General features: G+C 39.6%; 1 protein-coding gene across 1 annotated transcript in view; it reads right to left on the reverse strand.

Annotated features, from left to right (window-relative positions):
• Positions 1–2,581: 2,581 nt before the first annotated feature.
• kcna4 (potassium voltage-gated channel, shaker-related subfamily, member 4) overlaps positions 2,582–14,892 on the reverse strand; it is a 79,673-nt gene continuing 67,362 nt past the window's right edge. Inside the window, exon 2 of the mRNA XM_050042333.1 lies at positions 2,582–5,673. The gene's annotated coding sequence lies outside the window, so the exon portion shown is untranslated. The remainder of the gene's footprint in view (positions 5,674–14,892) is intronic.

Raw genomic sequence — 14,892 nt, forward strand, 5'->3', positions numbered from 1 at the left:
TTGTCAAATCTGGCAACACTGAAAGCAGAGCAAGATTTAGTATTTTACTAAACCACACTGGGCTGATGTTCTGCATGGTTTAGAGCTGTGATTTCTTGTTGGTTTTATTTTGGGGGGAAAGAATCTTTTATTATTGATTCGAGGAGGCATTCATCTTAAAGTTAATCTTTCTAGTCGCTCTGTGGAAAGCACAGAGGATTTGAGCCTGTGAGTCGTTTAGGCCTCAGAAATATACGTGAGTCTCACCAGGAAGGCTGTTTCTCACAACTTAAACACCGAGATAACCCTTCTCAACATGAAATCAATCCCCAGTAAGAATTTGTTTTAAATGAGTTCAGTTTTTCAGTCTTTTTAACATCATAACTGAAAATGAGTAAAGCTGTGTTGGGTGAATCTCCTTCTCTCCCTCCTCCGGCTATGACAGTGACTTATGCTCGTGTTCAGAAACATTTTAAACGCAGCCCCGGTGAGTTTTCCAGCTCGGAGCTGATCATAATTAAAACGCTCTCCTCTCACCTTGTTTTGTTTGTTACCTAACGTCCCCACACAACTGTTAACCTCCCTAACAGCTCATTGTTTGTGCTGAATCACAGCAGCATCACAGAAGTTATTACTGCAGGTGTATTTAGCGGCAATGAATCAAAGAAAAATCTGATTTGTTGTTTAGTCTTATATTAGATATTTTCTCCACTAATCCTTTCCCACTCATGATATGACCCCTTGATAAATATCCGTGTGGATAACTGTGGATTATGACCTTTTTATTCAGTGCATGAGTCTCATTCAGCTCACACACGAGGATTAATGATTTTTCTTCCTGTAATATTCAATCGGCTTCAGAATCTGCCTATCGACCTTCATTATCTTCTTGCTCCGTATATTACAGTGCACTGCCCGTCTCTGGCTTACTCCTGATCTCCTGATGAAAGCAGATTTAAGTGAACTCGAACTTGACATAATTGCAGCCGCTAACCAAATGAATTAATTTAATTCATAGATTGAGGGAATGGGTTAGAGACTGTCCAGTTAAACAGATTTCTTTCAGCCTCCTTTGGTGCTTGTTTGTTCTGCTTGATTGGATGTGTTGCCCTCGAGGATCAATCAGGCTGATCGTGTTCCTGTTCTCTCTGGTGACCGGTGGGCATACATTACTCTTTGGCTCAGCGCCTTTTTGTGCTGCTATGTGATAACACCGAGCTGTAGCTGAACATATCACTACATAGATGAACTTGTCTCTTACACATTTATCAGTATTGTTGCAGTGCAGCTTCTGGCCACTGCTGCCTGTTGGTGTGATAGTTTGTGCATTTGGGCTTCATCTCAGATCTTTATGTGAGCCAACATTCAGCCTGAAATAGTCAAAAGTCTTTGGCCTCTGCCGGCCCGAGCCCCTCTGGTACAGGAACAGCTTGTGCTTGAGGCACGTAATCTGACAAGATTAGTGTAATAAAATCACTTCCGAAAAAATATCTCTACAGGCAGGTTAGATTTTCATTTAATTTAGAAGGAATAGCTCCACATTTTGGGAGATATGCTGGGTTTTTTTGGAACAGTTGGCTGAGAAGATCCACACCACTCTAATGTCTGTGCAGTAAATATGCAGCTACAGCCATTCTTATCTTAGCTTAGCATTAAGACTGAAAATGGGCCCAAAGTTGGGCTGCACCTTAATCACAATGTCAGTTTGCGCGATAAAGATATTGCAAAAGACTGCAATACTGCACCTACCTGAAAGAGTATCTATAGAAACCTACACTTAAAAATGTAACTATCATTCAATTTCATTGGTGCCTTTTGTATTCAGTCCAATACTCACTTTGTTAAATGAAAGAATGTTGTAAATAATTCTATTTGCACCCAGGTGAAAATAGTCACATCACAGCTATTCGGCTATTTACACCCATCCCTATGACACACTATTCTGGATCCTGCTGTATGCTGTAGTTGGCTAGTACTCGTCATGAAGACGCATCAAGGTAGGAAGCGGTCAGTATTAGGACAAAGAGGCCATGGTTGGAGCTAGTACTAGCCAGTCTTATTTATGTTCTCAAGATGGTAAGGTAAGTCGACCAGAAAAGTCATTAGTTGGCAAGATTTCATTGGTTGCTTAGTCGCAAAAAAACAAACAAACCAACAAACGCAGCTGTGCCTTGTCAAAATAAATCTAAACCTATATGACTGGACCATGTGGTAATTTAATTTGAAAGTCAGGTTAATTTCCAGGGCTGGTACCTGCGGTTATTCCACAGGCTAGTTAATAACATGTCGGGCAGGAAATCCAAAGTGTGGGATCATTTTGAGAAGGTGAAGGACGAACCCAAGGTGATATGTAAACTCATCTTCATTGGTCGACTACAAACATGACGTATCATCTGAAACATGGAAGTAGCTACATGCCCATTAGCCCACAGCGTCATTAACAGGCGGCTCGCTCAGTGTGTGACGTGCACTTGTAGATAAAATATAGGCCTATATTAATGAAGGTTCATTAGTACGGTTTGTATTTCTCTGTAATGTAGCACAGTGTTAACAATGTTACTGATACTATTCTTTCTCACACCTTCATCTCAAACCATTGTGTCGCCCCGCCCAAAGTATATCATTTAATAATTAAATTAATATCATAACCATGTGGGCGACTAGTCGACTAATGGCCCTAAATGACGACTGTCGGTCGACAAGGAAAATTCTTAGTCGGGGGCAGCCTTAGTGGCACTGGGGTCATGCACAAGACTTTCACACAGGAGACTGGGGTTTGTGTCCTGTATGAGTCTACGCTGGCTTATTACTTTTAGACGTAGTGACGTATTATTCCAGGATGTATAAAGCTGCTAAATGCACACTGTGACATAAACTTTAGCAGAATAGCTGAACAGACCTGTTTGTGTACCTGTACGCTATATTCTAACTTTATTAAACCAACCACAAACATACACTTGGGTGTAAATAGCATTGTTGGCTACAGACACTGGGGTGCTTGCCTCCGCTGCTATCTGGTTGTAAATGGCCCTATTGAAATAGCACTACTGGCAAAGACACCTTGGTGCAAATAGCATCTGCTTTTTTTAATTCAACAAGCATTGTAGTGAAAGTAGCAACAGGGCAGAACTGAGCTCATATGAATATCTGTTAATTTATCCCAAGAACTGTTGTTGTCGCCATATTCAACAACGTCATCAGATATTTTCCTCATATCGTGCAGCCTTTGCTTGCTGGCAACTTTAAAGCTCAACAATTCACATCTCGATTGTTTAATTCCTACAACAGCCAAAGTGTGAAGACAAAGTTCTTGAGGTCTTGTCGTCACCCTGAGCCTGCCAGGTACCCAACAGGTACCGCACTACATGATCCAAATGCTGGAGGTCGTAATCCAGAATTATCAAATGGATAAATTTAAAATTCTCATATGTCTTTATGCTAAGCTAACTGGTTGCTGGCTGTAGCTTCATGTTTATACTACTCATCGAAGTCTTGGCAACCTTAAAGATTAATTTCATGCCTGCTGGTTTGTAGTAGAAAGAGTTAATGACGGAGCTGTACTATGTTTGTATTTAATCTCATAGTGGTGATTCGGTTCATCTGCCAAATCACCAAAACAAAAACAAAACAAACAAAAACATACATTGCTGTAAAATTTGTTTTGCCGTTATTACTTTTCTATTCCCTGACTAATGGGACTGATACTTCATCTTTACATTAACTTGATTTTTAAAGAGTTGTTCTCCCACTGACATTTTCTTCATTTCAATCCGACTTTTATTTTCATGTAACTTTTTAAGAGGCAAAAACTTTGCACATTTAAAAATCCTGAAGCTCTGCTGGAGTATTCTGGTATTCCGTAAACCTTTGATATGCAGAGATGAAAACCTCAAAAGAATAAAAAAACATCCTCCCCGTAAGGATTCCCTAAAGAAAATATTGACATCTATTTAAAACTATTGTGGCTATTCTGTGGTTACAAGTTTTCTTGTGACACTACGGAAACATCTGGAACATTCAGTAAACAGCTGGTCTGAGGGATACTATTATTGAGGTAATTACAGATACGAAATTTTGGGAAAGGAGCAAGAACGTGAACTTTGGATTTTCTTTAGGAGTAGAGGAAAAAGACACTAGGACCAAGAGCTTTAATTCAAGTGCCCATATAGTTAACACAGTATGTCAAAGGATGATTTCTGAAGGGAAATATAGGAAAATAAAACACTATTTTTATTAGGATGTGTCATCTATCTCACAACTACTGCCAAAAACTAAAGTAAAACCTGGCAACGTGTAATTATTTCATTCATGGGCAACATCGCAGGTCTTAGAGAGGTAACTGTGTCCAACGCTTCTCTGACAAAGCTCCACAAACAACATCAGCAACCTCGTGTTTTAGTCTGCCAAATGAATGAGAAGGTGAATTAAAAAAAATAAAATAAAGAAGAAAATAAATGGCCAAAAACAACAAAGAATGTTGGAGCAGCATTTGCAACAATATGAGGAACATGATTGTATCAGCGAGGACAAACCAAACACAGATGAGCATGGTCGATGGTCATAACAGTCAAAGAAAGTAAAAAGTCTCAAATTACTCTATCTGCAACACATCTTAGGACACACAAGTATAAATGTCTGCTATTTACATTTTTTTATCCTATTCAGTGTGCATCTATATCACGACATTTTTCCAGAAGTCCACAACATACAATAAATTCAGGGTTTCACCTTTGGTTATGTAATTATCAAGGCTAGGTTTAAAAAAATATATAACACACGTCCATGTTACTTTTGCATACAGTTAAAGTGAAAACATATCAACAAAGCAGCTGGTCAGCTCTAAATTTGCATCTGAGAAAAAAACCTAAGGTATTTCGTCTTTACGGTGAAAGCCCCTGCGAGTTTCACCCGCTGTTTTTCTGTGATAGAAAGTGAGTGTGGCAGATATTTATGATGGTGTTTATGTGCCTGACATCTTTGCTTTAGTGTAAGTGGATCGTAATATGAGAGGATGTTCTTGTGATGTGTTTCAGTGTGTCGCATTGAGCCAGTCAATATATGTCTTCTCTCTCGACCCTCTATACACTTTCTGAATGAGGAGTTTCATGTGTTATGACACGATGTGAATTAAGAGTTTGTCGCCAGCGTTTGAGTGAGCAACTCAGGCCAGCCTTGTTTGGTTGACAATATGAAACAAGATAAAAATAGATTAAGTCGTAGTGCTGACTGCACATAAGCAGAGAGCAAACTCACCATTTAGTAACCAATGACACCTACGAAGCCGACCCAACTAAAACATTATGTCGACATTACAACCAAACATTATCTCTATCATATTAAAATATTCACATCTGTTCCTTACAAGACACTTTTTTTCACATGTAAAGAAAACATCTTTAAACTTTGAACTATAAGTCTCTTAGTTTCATTACTTCATACATCTGTATATGTGTAGTAATTAAGGCAATCATTTTGGGCCACGACTTACTCATTTGCCAACTCAACCCTCGAGGGTTTGTTTACTGATGTCACACAGCAGCTCTCATCCCCACTTGTTCAAGTGCCGAGTCCCGAGTCCAGTTGTTGCTTTTTCAGTCTCTGCTCGTGCTCGAGATGACCAGTCCCAATGTTTTGCTTGTTCTCTGCAATTTCCAGAGATGTGGGGGATACTCCCTCTCCCTGTAGCTGGCAGCGCTGCAACACAGACAGAAACAGGAAACGGATGTAGGTCTATCATCATTCTTGAGAAAATGGCACCCTGAAGAAGGAACAATTTGACCCAAACGCCTAACTGATCCTGCGCATATTTTCCTTTCCCACCCAGGTTGGGCAAGATGCATCACACTTAAGATAATCATCAGGGTCATTAGGCAGCCACTCCCTCTCAAGCGCTCAGAGAGGGGGGTTAGGTCTGCAGCCCAGTCGTCAGTCATCAGGAGAAAATGTTGGCATTGTACATTTCATCAAACTGAGAACATGTTACATTTGTATGTTTCATATGTATCATATCAACATTTAAGTGATGTAGTGTATTAGCTTACTTTGTCATTGGGAGGTGCAGGGGTGCACCTGCCAAGCTGCAGACCACTGTTCAAGACCAACAAATAGAAAAAAAACAGTTGTTTTTTAATGAGTCATATTTTTTAGCCACCAAGTGTGGATATTTTTAGCAACCCATGGCTCTGTTTCTACCGGAATTACAACACATTCTCACTCTGACCTCGTCACAAATTGACATTTGGTCACGGACTTTCCATGTTCAGATATGATGTGAAAGGTACCCTGGGTGCGTTGGTTGTTGACGTTCTGGGACGCCGTGTTAAGTTCTGCCTGTTACATGCATTGTCTTTTTTCAAGATACACTTTAACGGAAATTTAACGTTTACATTCAGTCTCTTTCAATTTAAATACACTACGTCAGTACAGCACCGCAAATTGAGTTGTTTTTTCCTTAACAACTAACACACTTGGTTGGGTTTAGGAAAAAAGAACAGGGTTGGGCTTTATACTCTTACGGGACACGAAGACTGCTCTCTAAGGTGAAAGTCCGTTTGTTGGACCTGCCCACCCCAGTCAGACTTTCGCCACTTTACATTTCGACCTTGTCCTGCTGCATTTCCCCCTGATGCCGGAGTTTGTTTGACCTTGTTTGACCTCCCCTCCCATCCGCTCTCTGCAAACTTTCTCGCTCTTTATACTAAAGCAGTTGGAGACTTTGGAGTGAGACATGGCTCTGAATTAATGCCACAAAAAGCTGTGTTTTTTACTGAGACACTGCTGCGTTGCCACCTCAAACATGATATTTTCCTAACCATAACCAAGTGGTTGAGTGCCTAAACCTAACAATATAAACCACAGTATTTTGAAACATACAAAAAAAATAATTCAATAGCCCCTTTTACACTGCCTCTTCAAGACGGGAATTTCACGCCGTTGTACCACCTCACTGTTCTGTATAATAGGTACAAATGCAGACTGGGTGGACAGAGTTGTCTCACTGAGCTGGAAAAGAAGTCTTGTACAAGCAGGACAGCTGGTAGGACGGGATCATGGGTGGCACGGCTGTGACGTTTTGACGATGTGTTATCTCTACGACAACCCACCACGGGTGATTTAAAAAGTAGCTGTTAGCGGTAAGCAGCTGACTCAAAGAAGAACACCGGCTGTAAATGTCCGCAAAATGAAAAAACAATGAGATTCGGGAGCTTCTTACTCTCCGAGCAGAGGACGAGATCAGCCGCTGTATAACAGAGAAGGTAAATGATTATTATTGCCATGTTACGCCATTGTTATTGTTATTGTTTGGTTCTGTGTAAAAATGCAAAGGCTGCATGAAGAAGGGACTTTGTAGCAGCCCTGTAGCCCAGTAAAGGGCTACGGTATCTGCCACATAATACCATACAAATGTAACATATCCCTGGTTTGCAGAAATGTATAATACCAACATTTATTCTGGCAACTGGGTAGAGGTCTGAGTTTTGTTGTCACAGAATATTACTTACTTGCAGGTGTAGTTACATACAAAAGTAATTCATCAACATTTACCCCTTTACATACAGTTTTCTCTGCTGTTCCGCCTTTAAGTAGCTCCAAGGTCGTCAACATCATCATATCCATCTAACAGCTTGTTCAAGTTCTGTGTTGATGATATATGATGTTTTACACTGAGTGAAATATTCAAGCCAAAGGCTCCATATTTCTTTATGGCTACACCAATCTTTCAGATGTAAATATTCCAGATGTCGAAGCACTTGCATAATATCACTGAACATGCTCTTTATGTTTGTTTGGGCACTTACAAGTTTTGATGACTTTTAGTTCTTGTTCCAGTGGAAGTCTGGAGCACTTATTGTAAGTCGAATTGGAACAAAATGACTGTGTAATGTAAAGTAATGTCTTGTACATCATTTTACACACATCTTTGGAGTCTTTGAGAAACGTTGGGATCTCCACTAGAATTCAAATGAGGCAGTGTTGGTTTGAACAAAGTTTTGTTGTAGAGCACAAGTTTGTAGTGAATAGTCTACTAGTGGGCAGCTGGGGTTGATGACACTTGACCTCAGCACAACTTTATGTCTGCAAGGGCAATCGTATGCGTCAGGTTGCCTTTTAGGTCAACAGATAATACACAGAAGAAGAAAATAAACCCCACTGTTATCACAAATTTAAAACAATCAAATGCTACAATCTTAAGAACGTGTGTAGAATGGGTAATATATATGTAAATAAGTAATATTAGAAATTATTATCTCCAAAAAATCCTTAACTGTTGTCATGCACTGTTTGTACATGCCCACAAAAAGTAATGCCCCAGATTTTGCATATAACCCACATAATCATGAGCCAGTAATCTATATATGTATCTATATATATATATATCTGCTATCAGGTGACCAATGTGCTGTCAGGAGTAAAGAAAGTAGTAGTATAAAGACCAAAAGTCTGCGTCAGGAGGCAAGTTGGAGTCGTGGATGGGTCAAACAAACGGAGGACTTTTCCCAGGAGACTGGTGTTTGTGTCCCATGTAAAATCAAGTGAACTAAAAGTTTTTTAAGATATGTCTCCACCATGTTTTTTTTCCCTAAACCTAACCTACGTAACTTTACTTTCCCAAACTTAATCTTTGTAATTTTACCGTAAGTATGTAATGTTAAGTACGCAAGTTTACATTGATTATGTAATGTGACGACGCTCAACCATGTTTCTTGTCTTAAACCTAAACTACGTAGCTTTACTTGCCTAAACCTAGCCTCCAAAAATGTATGTTAAGTACGTAACTTGACGTTAAGTGCATAATGTGACAACACACAAATATGTTTTTTCTCCTAAACCTAACCTACGTTACTCTCCCTTTTTACACCTTACCTTTGTAATTTAAGTATGTAATGTTAAGTACGCAAATTTACATTAAATATGTAATGTGACAACACTCAACCCTGTTTCTTTTTTAAACCTAACCTTCGCAACTTAACTTGCCTAAACCTAACCTACATAACTTTACGTTAAGTATTTGACGTGACAAAGCCCACCATGTTTTTGTTTTTTTTTAACTAAACCTAACCTACGTAACTTTAATTTCTTAAACCTAACCTTTAAGTTGCAAAAGGATTCCCGTACACTGTCTAACTTGCAATGAATAATTTATTTACAACGTTTCGGCACTAGACCTCGGCAACTTTTTGGTCTCTCTCCAACGCACCTGTCTTTTTTAATAGATGTGCGAAGTGTTTCCTTTGCTTTAAACCTAACCTTTGAAATTTCACGTTACCTATGTAATGTTAAGTATGTAAGTTTACATTAAATAGTTTCTTTTCTTAAACCTAAACTACATAACTTGCCTAAACCTAGCCTACCTAACGTAACGTTAAGTACGAAACTTGACATTAACACCCAACTGAGTTTTTTTCCCCCTAACATAACCTATGTAACTTTACATTAAGTATTTAACGTCACCACGCCAAACCATGTTTTTCCCCTCTTAACCTAACCTACTTAACTTTACGTTAAGTATTCGATGTGACTATGCTCAACAGTATTTTTTCCCCTAAACCTAACCTACATAACTTTACGTTAAGTCTCTAACATGACTGCGCTCAACCGTGATTTTTCCCCTAAACCTAACCTATGTAACTTTACATTAAGTATTTAACATGACTACGCTTAATCGTGTTATTTTTTCCTAAAACTAAGCTACGTAACTTCGTGTGAAGTATTTAACATGACAGTCCCCAACCATGTTTTTTTTTTTACGTGAAGTATGTATAATATTACATATGTAAGGTAACGTTAAGTATATTATGTGACAATGCCCAAACATAATATACTTAACGTAACGTTACGTTAAGTATATTATGTTTGGGCATTGTCACATAATATACTTAACGTTACCTTACATATGTAATATAACGTTAAGTATATTATGTGACAATGCCCAAACATGTTTCCTAACCTTGCCTAAAATTTACTTGCCTCAACTTAGCCTACATAACTTTACACTAAGTACGCAACTTTACACTAAGTGCATAGTGTGACAACACCATTCGTAGGGCACTTCTTCATTAGATATAATATGAACTGTTGTATGCACAATGATTGAAGCTATACAAAATCATAAAAAATTACCTATGAAGCACGATGGGTGACAGGTGGGATAAAAGACTTAACTTTAGGTTTAATTGTTTATTACTTCCACCATGACAACAGAGTTCCCCTTACCTTATCGTAGTAGTTATTTTTACCCAAACCACAGTGTTTCCCTTAATTTAACCAAGTTGTTTTTGTTCCTTAACTTAACCAAACCTTTGACCGTTTTAACAGTGATTCCTAAGTGGTTTTCAAAATGGTGTCATCAGATCAGACAGTGCGTCTATGTGTCGTTCTAGAGGATAGTCACAGGTGATGTATTTTGTAGTTAAGTCCTGAGAGCAGCAACAAGAATTCGCTTGTAAAATGTGGTCTTGCAGGATTCAATATGCTCAGCCATGTTTATGTTTATGGAGCAAATCAACATTAAAGATTAGCATAAACTGTACAAGAGGCAGATCATAAAACTAACTTCAGATTTTAAATTTAATGATGGTTGCAATCACTGCTACAAAGGTGAGTTACATTTGGGTAAGTACAAATTAGCAGCATATGTTGACTGTAAAAGCAGAGCTCCAAGCATGCAGGCCAAACCATCTGTGCCCAAAAAGTGAAAAGAATGATTTAATTTGTCAGTAGGTAAAGCCTGGGGAGTCATGAACGACTTTGCCAAACACAGGCACACTGCAGGTGTACTGGTCCAAATGAGAAAAAAAGAAGGAAAACTGCAGTGACAAAGAGAAACTGGTCAAGTTAGGAACAAACCAACACGACACAAACTGCTGCTAAGTGGCATTCAGCCCAATATTACCCTCCTCTGAAGCTGTGTTTGTAATTCCGATTTAGCCCAAATTAAAATTCCTTCCTTCTGTTTATGTTATTCTGGCTCCCCCCTGTAGGGTGGAACACGTCACAGAATAACTGTTCTGTGTCATCGCTATTTGTGCTTATTAAGATGCAGACTATTAGAGACAAGCGTCCTCTTTTAACAGAGCAGCTGTTGTATAATTCTCCACCTCAATAATTTGAGGATTTCCACAAAGTCTCCCAGGAGTTGGAGACATTCTGTATGCAATCATAGCTGCGGCAGGCACAAGGCAATTACAACAAACATACTGAGTGTTTTTATCTAATTCCCTTATTAAGACTTTAGAGCTAAACCTGTGGTTGTTTACATTGTAACACCCTGTAGAATACTCTGTACCTGTAATGATAAGAGGACAAATATAGAATCCAATATTCAAGTCATTATTAACACTGAATATACAGTGTGTAGAGTGCAGTGTAGCCATGAGGGGAAATTATTTGAGATCAGAGGATATCCTTCATAGTATTCAGTGTCTGTGACCCCACCTTTATTTAATTCTGAGGCCGATATGTCACTCTGAGAAACAAAATAAAGCTGTTTACAGCAGAGCATAGTGGTGTTCACTAAAGTCCTTTTTCTCAGGTGTTTGTGTTGACATAAAAGCAGCTCCTGTGTGTGTACACTTTAAAGTGGGCAACATACAGCTGCAGGGAAACAGGGCCATACCTGGCGATATACAACAACACTAAAGTACACACTGAATAAATTGTTCTTTGAAACGTGCTGTCTGCCGTCTCGTGAGGACAGCTGACCCATGCTGTGATCTCTGCCGAGGTTCAAAGTCGATATTGCTGTGCGGTAAATTGTAAAGACATAAAAACACACCTTCATGTGATTTTACGAGCAGATATTACGGCAGCAGATGAAGCTTCATTTCTTTCTAACGAGAGGCTGTAATATTAGGGTGAGTCATTTGTTGTGCGAGGAACTTTGTTGCAATGAGTTTACTGAGGATGAATGATGGAAAAAGAGCGAGGCCTGACAGCCCCACGAGTTTTAGAAATGGTTAGTGGAATTACGAGACAGTTTTAATAGTTTATAACCACAGAATTAATTGTCCTGTGTGTGATAATTAGGGACGGGCATTTTAAGTAATTTTCGTATTCGAGAACTCACAATACACTATCATTAAGCACTGGAGGACTTGCAAAACAAACCCCAAAATCTAACGAAAAAATAGAGTCCAAAATGAACAACAAAGTGAAAATGCAGGTGGGGGTTAGGGGTCACTCTGAAGACCCTGACATGCCAAGCCGTTGGTCGGCCGTCCATCAATGTTGGGCCGTGGGTCAGCGTCTGCAGCACTAGTTTTTGCAGTATATCCTGCACTGCTGGCACTAGTCAGCCCTTGTCACCTTTTTACATTTTTGGCCATTCAGCGTGTTGAATTAGTGAATTTTTATCAAACATAACCAAAATCTTTCCCGAACCTTGAAGTGTTTCAGCTGTCTAACGCTGACTATACTTTAAAGGTTCATATACTATATAAAGGTTGAAACTGCCACTACAGTGCTGTTACAGTAATTCTCCCGGCTGCAATGATGGTGCAGAAATGCTTAAAGTGCAGATGCTGAAGTTCTGGAACCAATGACCAATCAGAGCAGGTTTAGATTTTTCGGGATGGGGGCTTAAAGAGACAGGCGCTAAAACTGTGTTTGAGAGGCTTTGACGGTATGAGAAAAATAAGATGTTTCTTAAACTTTAAAGTAGGGCTGCCCACGGACAGTCAACCAAACATTAGTTGACCAGAAAGGTCAATAGTCAGCAAGATTTCATTGGTCGCTTATTTGCAGAAAAAACAAACCAAACCTATATGACTGGACCATGTGGGAATTTACTTTGAAAGGACAGACACAGGAAGTGTCCACGCTCTGCAGTCAGACAGGAGTCAGGTTAATTTCCAGGGCTGGTCCCTGCGGTTATTCCACAGGCTAGTTAATAACATGTCGGGCAGGAAATCCAAAGTGTGGGATCATTTTGAGAAGGTGAAGGACGAACCCAAGGTGATATGTAAACTCATCTTCATTGGTCGACTACAAACATGACGTATCATCTGAAACATGGAAGTAGCTACATGCCCATTAGCCCACAGCGTCATTAAGAGGCGGCTCGCTCAGTGTGTGACGTGCACTTGTAGATAAAATATAGGCCTATATTAATGAAGGTTCATTAGTACGGTTTTGTATTTCTCTGTAATGTAGCACAGTGTTAACAATGTTACTGATACTATTCTTTCTCACACCTTCAAATCAAACCATTGTGTTGCCCCGCCCAAAATATATCATTTAATAATTAAATTAATATCATAAACATGCAGGCGACTAGTCGACTAATGACCCTAAATGACGACTATTGGTCGACTTGGAAAATTCTTAGACGGAGGCAGCCCTACACTAAAGCATGTAAACATGCTCTAGTAGAAACCCCTAAATATGAACCTGAAAATGGCATAGCATGGGACCTTTACAGGATAATTCCAGTTTATTTCAGCCTGGCATATTTCCCATGACTATTGTGGCTCTGTGGTTCGAGCTAACTTTGCACTCACTACTTGTGTTGTAGAGATTGCAGTGGGAACGAGGACTCATGCAGGACCATGTATATAGGGGCGAGCTGCAGGGGCCTCCTACAGCTTTCCAAATAAACATTGTTTACATGCATCACTTCAAACACTTGTCTCTAATCTGACCCTGAACGTAAACACAGAGAGGAGAAGCCTGAATCTATGGCAGTTACGGCCAACTGCATAGAGATGTACAGTAGTAGAATTTTATTTCTGGGTCACAAAGGTTCACAATGGAGCCAATGCACACATTGAACAGCTCACAGCAGTGTGTTGTGTTGCCCTGCTCATCAGACAAACTGAATGGTTGATCAAGCTTCCTGTCAAGAGACTGATTGAAAACAGACCTCTATGTACCCAAAATACAGGCTCTCATTTGACTGTTTGTAGCCACACTAAATGCCACTTTTTTGACATTCACTTTGATGTTTCTACATTCATAGATGGGGGAGAAATATCTAGAAACAATTCCCTAAAGATCCTCTATATTGGACATCTCAACCCTCATGCTTATTCTGCCTAACTCAGTCCTGGTAAATAGTAGGAACTGATGGAGAGCACCAGTGAGGTAAGATATTCAGATAATTCAGAGAAAGAGCACCTCATTTTTTCGGCTTCTAAGATGAAAACAGGAGGATCCACGGAATTATCACTTGTGCCATATCTGTCTATTTGTAAGTCATGTAGCGGCCCTGCCAGCTGCATGCACACCTGGATGCTTTCACTTCTGTGGCCCAGCAGGAGGCAGACTGCTTTCAGTGCCACATGCAGATCTCCATTCATCTCACGCCCCGTCACTTTGGGGCCCTGCCTCCTCAAGGCAAAGCCAAGAGCGCCAGGTTGAACCTGTTCAGATCTACAAAACCATCTGCCGCCCAGAAAACTATCACTATTCACTATTTAAAAGCCCAGGAGCTGTTTTTTTTTCCCTTCTGTTGGATTGGATTTAAAATCATAATGAAATTATTACCGTGTTTGCAGAAAGCGTCCAGTTGAGACTGGCAGAGACAGAACCTGCAGGTGTATATGATATTATGTGTGGAAAGATTTTTACAGCCCCAAAGCTTCAAATGAAAACAGCAGGGGGTTGATAGAGTTAATAAATCCAAATGACTCAACAGTTATTTCACCTGCTTTCTGAAACTCACTTTATTGTTACTGGAACAAACACTTTGCTTCTGTAGATTTCAGTTAGGTCAGCTTGTAACTAACTAACCACTAGATATTGCCTCCTCCATGCAGTGTGAGTTTAGCCTCATCCAGACTTTTGACTCCCATCTTAGATTTGTTCAACGATTCATGTAGATCTGTTTTTGTGCCCCTTAACAGCTGTTTTCATAAAACAACTGACCAATCAGAGCTGAGTAGGGTGTGATTAAAAAAAATATATATCAGCCCT

The sequence above is a fragment of the Epinephelus moara genome, chromosome 1 (genome assembly GCF_006386435.1).
Source record: "Epinephelus moara isolate mb chromosome 1, YSFRI_EMoa_1.0, whole genome shotgun sequence".
In the NCBI taxonomy this organism is placed as follows: Eukaryota; Metazoa; Chordata; class Actinopteri; order Perciformes; family Serranidae; genus Epinephelus; species Epinephelus moara.